We start from the raw sequence: 6763 nt of genomic DNA, 5'->3' as shown, positions 1-6763 counted from the left end.
GATTTATTAATATTAACCCTCAAACTTTATAATTAAGGAAAGAATAGTCCAAAACGTCCCTTAAAACGTGTAAAGAAATCCGACTCTGACTGGGATTACGCAGCCCGCGACGGGCCGTCGTGCCTACGACAGTCCGTCCTGCTGTCCGTCGCACGATACAGAGACTTGATTTTTGTAAAAAGTCCTGTGACGGGCCGTCGTGCCTGCGACGGTCCGTCCTGCCATTTCGTTACCAAGTTCAGAGAGTCGATTTCAGTACCCAAATTTCAGAATGTCTAAGTGTTTTGAAACGAGACCCTGCGACGGTCCGTCGTGCCCACGACGGTTCGTCCTGCAGGTCCATCGCCAAGTTCAGAGAGTCGATTTCAGTACCCAAATTTCAGAAGTCTAAGTCTTTTGGAGCGAGACCCCCTCGACGACCCGTCGTGCCCATGACGGTCCGTCGTGGGTTCCGTCGACTCACACAGTTTTCCCAGAAATAAAATCTGCTGTTCGAAACGACTAATCAGGTCGTTACATTAATTAAACGATATAATAAAAATACAAATAAAATACATAATAATGTAACATTTTGACATTATCACTAAATATTGAAATTGTTGACACTATACCCTATTAAATACTAAAATAATGACATTTTAAAAAATTTCCCTTATTTCTTTATTTCATTTTGTTTGACTATTCTTGCTTGTATATTTGCTATTAATTTTTAGGTTCTTAATTCATAATTCTCTAAAGGGCACCCGTTTTGAGTTGGTTAACTCATAGTACTTTATCTAAAAATAATTAAGAGATAAGTGTCAAAAATATACCTAAAATACACGTTTTTTGAGTTTCATACCTAAAATATTGAGACTGTGAGTTTAATACTTAAACTATCACTTTTTAGTTTGAGAAACACACCCCAGTGGTGTGTGTAATCCACTCTCAATAGTCTCTATCTACTTAGACATTTTAGGTAATACACTCCCTTTCCCCTCTAAATAATTTTTAGTCTTAAAGTTTGTTTATTTCTAAATGGTGAAATGATCTGATAGACCCTCGTACTTGTACGCCTTTGTAGTGTGGATCTTAACTATTTATCAACTAAACACTTAGACTCAATTCAAAATAAGATTTTTAAACCCCACTCTCCCATAAATTGATGACATGTAAAATTCATATCACCTATATCAATGATATGTCATAATTATCTTTATTAACTATTTTTAAAATTTATTAATCAAAATTGTATAGTAAAAAGTAAAATAATAAAATTTATATTTATTCCTATAAAAGTTTAAAACTCTTATATTTTCTACCCTATTTCCACATTAACACAGACAAAATCTACCGGAGAAACTCTTGCCGGCGAGACTGCCTATATTCTTTTCCTCACCCGTCTTTCATCTCTATTGTACACCCTCGTTAGTTTCATTTCATCCTCCTCCAACCATCACAAAACTACCAACCTAAGCCGCCATCAACGCCGCACCACGAAATCTAGCCAAAATCTCTTTGTTGTCGTAACAAGATCCTCCAACATAAGTCGTCGTTGCACCACCAGGCCGAAATATATTCATTGTAGTAACTAGATCATCCACCCCTCACCGTCTCTCTCACTCTACTGTGAACCTGGTTTCTCCGAAAAGCAGCACGACCAACAAACTCTCCCTTTAGAAGCGAATCAATAAAGTCAAGAAGGTTTCAATGCCAAGACTTGATGACAAAAGTATGGAAAGAAAAAAAAATCGAGCACGGAGATGGCTGCAATTGAAGGTCGAATGGGTGAATAAGATGAGACTTCTTAATTAATTTTTAATTTTTATATTATTTTATTCTTTTACTAATATTTTTAAAATTGAAATATAGTACTCACTCGCCTTAAGGAGTGTGAAGTCACACACTTTCGCCAACTCAGTCTTCTTAAAGCCACATAAGTGTGGTCAATGGCCAGAGGAGTTCGATAAATTGTGTTTTATTGATTTTAAGGGTCTAGATAACAAAGAGGTAAGTAGAAGGGTTCAGAATACAAACTGATACAAGTACAAGGATCCACCAGACCATTTCACTTTCTAAATTAGTCAAGTTTATCTATATTTTTAAATAATCAGCAAAATATTTTTAATTATCGGATAACCGCGTGTTAGCGGACGTGTTAGCCGAACTCTTAGCATATTTTCAATTGATTTTCTGTATTAAGTCTTTTCAAAATTTGTTTTCTTAATATTTCTTTAAAAATTAAGTGACAGCTCTCATTCACAAAATAAAATGAGTTTATGTTTTGTGCACTGCCAGTGTACAAATTTTCTACACCATCAGTTAGATTTAACCATACTAACTTACTTTAATAAAATAACCATAATTAATTTTTATTTTTTTTAAAAAAATAGAAAATCAACAATTTACCAAAAAAAGGACATCAACAAGGTAGTTGAATCATACTTGGATTCTAACTCAAATTATTTCATTAATTAAATTATTTTTTTCAAAGTTAATTACAATTTATGTTTGAGTTATGCTTTATTGTATGTTTTTCACATGCTCAAGTGAGCACTGCAGATCTATTCACAATGTTACTACTCTCTTCAATGATAATTAAATTTTAGGTATACTTTTAATGTGATTATGTGTATTGTATCTAATTTTGTTTCACAATCAATTCTCTAATAGGATTTCACTGCTTACAACTCATTGAATCTTACTATAGATAATGGTGTTCTCCGTACCATACCATATCATATATATGTTGAATTTTTGTAGATCAAATAGTGCTAGTTGGTTAGATAAATGTGATGAAATTTAACCTTTGCATCGATCTTCTTTAACAGGGTGGATCGCTTGAGTGTCAAAACCATGTTGGGGTTGGTTTTCCTTGGGTGGGAAGAGAAAACAGAACTGTAATTTTTTTCAATTATTTTCAGTTTTAGGAGAAACATTAACCTAAATTCCTTTTGGGCAGATTAATCATAGGCGAACTACTAAAGATACTTTGATTAATTTTTAATTGTTATGAAGGAGATAATGATCCTATTTTGTTATTTCTCTTTAGATTGTTACGAAAGCAGTCAACCGAATTTGCTTTCTGGTAGGTTGGCAGTTTATGGAGCATGCTTCTTCACACCAGCAAGCTCATTGACTTAAGCAGTCGTGCAAAAACGCCAAAAGACACTCTAAAGCATCAACGCCTTGTTGAGTTGGCATGCAGTCAATAGAAACTTCTCTACACTTGCTACTATTTTCAAGCTCAACGATATGACATCTTGGTGCTGCATCTGTATCTGATTTAGTCGGTTGTGAATTTGACGAAATGTTTTCTTCATCAAATAATCACATTCTATAGTTGGATCTACCATTAGACAATGACATTCTGCTAGGCGTTTTGAAACTCATGCATATGTATTTGGGTAGCACGTCCAATGTATCCTTATTGGCCTCGTCAATGATAATTGCCTTTGAACCTCTTCTGTTATCTTCAGGGAACTAGCTTTTGTCTCAACAATGACGCATCCGTGATATTGGTTATCAATACAAGTGAAGTGACTAAACTTTTCATGAGAATAGGTGGTCAGGTGAAAATTTGCTCAGGAAAAAACTCTTTGAACAATACTACAATCATTGATTCCTCAATGTTAGGATCCATAGTCAATTGGATCTCTCCTGAACCATACTCATCGGCTAAACAAAATGGAAGATGTTTCGAAGAGCAAAATGAGACGCTTTATGCTTTAAAATATAATTGTATTCAAATTTGTGCTATTGTATGAAATGAAAGTTCTGTTGGAGTTGTCACAATCAAGTATATATTGTAATACAACTCCATCTTGGTACTATTATCAATAAAAACTTATTGGATTCATTTATGAGCTAGACATGTATCTCTTGTGTTGCTATCTTTGAAATGTAGAAATGAAGACAAATCTCAGACTCCTGATGCTATAATCAGCAGGTTAGGAAGAAGGAAAAAAGAAAAAACTTAACATCTAGTGTTATCATAGGTGTTTACATATATACCGGAAGGAACATTATAAGTCTTGTACCAGCTTGCCTTGTTTACGTTTCGAATACGAGAGTTTCAAGTGCTCCAGTCGATTATATAGCAAAAGTGCCAGCACTTGATGGAACTCAATAGAGAGGAGAACTTATTGCAAATATCATTCCTTATTACATAATCATTTATGTTATTACTAACTAATGCACTTTCAGCGCAAACCTCTTTTAAACTACTCAACAAAGATTTGACTTCAGGGATAGTGAAAGACTAAGTGATACTGATACACTAAATTTAAGATTCCAACATCAATAGAAACAGGGGTGAAGCCAACAGGGGGTTCAACCTCCTTCGGTGGAAATATTATAATTTTTATTTAAAATTATTTTTTTATGTATATATAGTAGATGTCTAACCCCTTTCGTTTAGTTTGTGAGTTCACTTCTAAAAATTTTTGAAACCCTTACTAAAAATAGTACTTTCGCCACTAAGTTGAAACATGTTTTATAAACCTACTAAAGTTAGCCAAGGAATTCATTAAAGTCTAAACAAATTATATATGTTTTTATTATAAACAAAGAAAGTGAACTAAGAAGACATCAATCAATTGAAATCTGTTACTAAAGGAAAGATTCAAAACAAGTAAAAAATAATGAACATCATTCCATTACTTATTCCAAAAATAGTGTAACAGGCCAACACGCCGCTTCTTTCCACAATCTCAATAAGGGAGAAAAAACAAAACAAAAGTATGAGTTACATATATCATTTTCAACAAGTACTCAAAGCATGGGACATCAACTTGGTTTGTTTCTCATCGTTATTTAAGGACGATGGAGTGCACAAATCCCCTAAAAGTAATTTATAACAGAAAGAGAGCATGTGAATGCTAATTCAGGACAGTATCCGAGTTTGATTTGCATGATACTGGTACAAGCACCCACATTAACATCCTGAACTAGGTAGGACGGTGTTGTTGGATTGGAGTTGAAGTCGCTTTGAGCAAATCCTAAAATAAGAATAATAATTAATCAACAAGCACCTTAACATGTAAACAACATATATAAACAGTACGATCAAAGGAAGAACAGTTCTTTACCGTAAATGAGGTGACATAAGGATAACAAATATTCTCAACATATTCTTGATAGAATTCTGAATAAGCATTAGAGTTTGTACTGCACATGAAATTTAGAATTTATTAAATAAGCAATTCCAGTTGAGATAATATGCATTTATGTAAAATAAAATTACCTTGTTCCCTTTTTATTAAGTTTAATACTTCTCGTTTGCTTTTTTTGCTTTTCAGAAGATTTTTTTTTATTTTTGGAGGAGCAACTCTTTTGGTCTTCTAAGTAATTTCAAGAGAACCTTTCATTCTCAAAGATTCTCGGACGTCCTTTAGTTGCTGCTTCTGGAGGATCAAGCAAAGTTATATCTTGAATTTGTTCACATAAATTTACTTTGCAATATTTCTCACTAACTTTACCACCTGATACACAATCTTCCTCGGATTCATAAGGAAGTTCGTCAAGCTCTCCACACAATTGTAATAACCTTTGATGTTCAAATTGATAATGCTTTTCTGACTTTCTAGCTCGTTCAGATAAGCCAATTGAATGCATCATAATGTTATTAAACCACAAAGTAGAAGGTTTCAAATTTTGTGTTATAGTTGGAGAATCATTCAGTTTTTCTTTGGTAGCATTTTTGTCCATCGATCTAATAAATAATATGTCGGAAGCGAGTGAATGTCTTTTTATAAATACCATTAGTACATGTCTACACAGAACTACCATAAACTCAAACTTGTGACACGAACAAAAGCTTTTCTCGATGAGACATCTAGACTAACTATATATACCGGCTTTTGTCTTTGAAGTTGATGCACTTTATAGATGTTTGCTCCATCCTTAACCTCAATTTTCTCAGAGATAAACTTTTGAGACTGAATAAGTTCTTCTTGAAAAATTTGAAATATTTTTCTTGTATATTTCTTCGTTGTTTCATCCTCCATAGGATACAAAGTTTTCAAGATAGGTCTTGAATATTTTGTCTTGTAATCCTTCTCCCTTACTTAATCGTATCTAGCGTCAATAGCCTTATCATATTGTACCACAAATACACTCATTGGAGTACTAGAATTCAGATAATCTTTAAAAAATTTGTTCATACTCTCACTTCTTTGACTTGTTGACATGCCTGCACAAAATGTAGTACGCACATACGCTGTTATCCATTTTTTACGAATTGCATATATTCTTTGCAACCAACTATTTTCTTCTAAATTATACATTTTCATTACTTCGATCCACATTGTATCATGCTCCTCAGGATTGGTCGTACCATGAATACACCAACTAAATTTTCTACTGAAATCATCATATTGATGGCAAACATGAATTAGATATTCTGGAATCTTCTTTGTTATGTGCCACATACAAAAGTGATGTTTACTGTTCGGAAATACGATTGCGACTGCATTTGTTATGGAAGAATCCTAATCTGTTATGATTGTATGAGGTGCAACTCCAAACATTGCCTCTTGCCAAGTACGTAATAACCACTCGAAAGTGTCTTGAGTTTCATCCTAAAGTAGAGAACAACCAAATAAAATAGATTAATGATGATTTTAACTCCTGTAAATGGAACAAAAGGCATCTTATATTTATTTGTCAGATATGTTGGATCAAAAACCACTACTTCTCCAAAATTCTTATAGGCAATCCTAGATCTAGCATCAACTCAAAAACAATTAGCTTAACGACCATCTATATCCATTTGTATTGCATA

The 6763-nt window shown here is 33.5% G+C and overlaps 1 pseudogene; it reads right to left on the bottom strand.

The window, feature by feature from the left end:
- Nucleotides 1–5331: 5331 nt before the first annotated feature.
- On the bottom strand, nt 5332–6170 carry LOC114075097 (annotated as a pseudogene).
- Between the last annotated feature and the right edge of the window lie 593 nt (nt 6171–6763).

Source organism: Solanum pennellii, chromosome 1 (assembly GCF_001406875.1).
Source record: "Solanum pennellii chromosome 1, SPENNV200".
Lineage (NCBI taxonomy): Eukaryota > Viridiplantae > Streptophyta > Magnoliopsida > Solanales > Solanaceae > Solanum > Solanum pennellii.
This window is presented reverse-complemented; position numbering and strand designations above follow the sequence as displayed.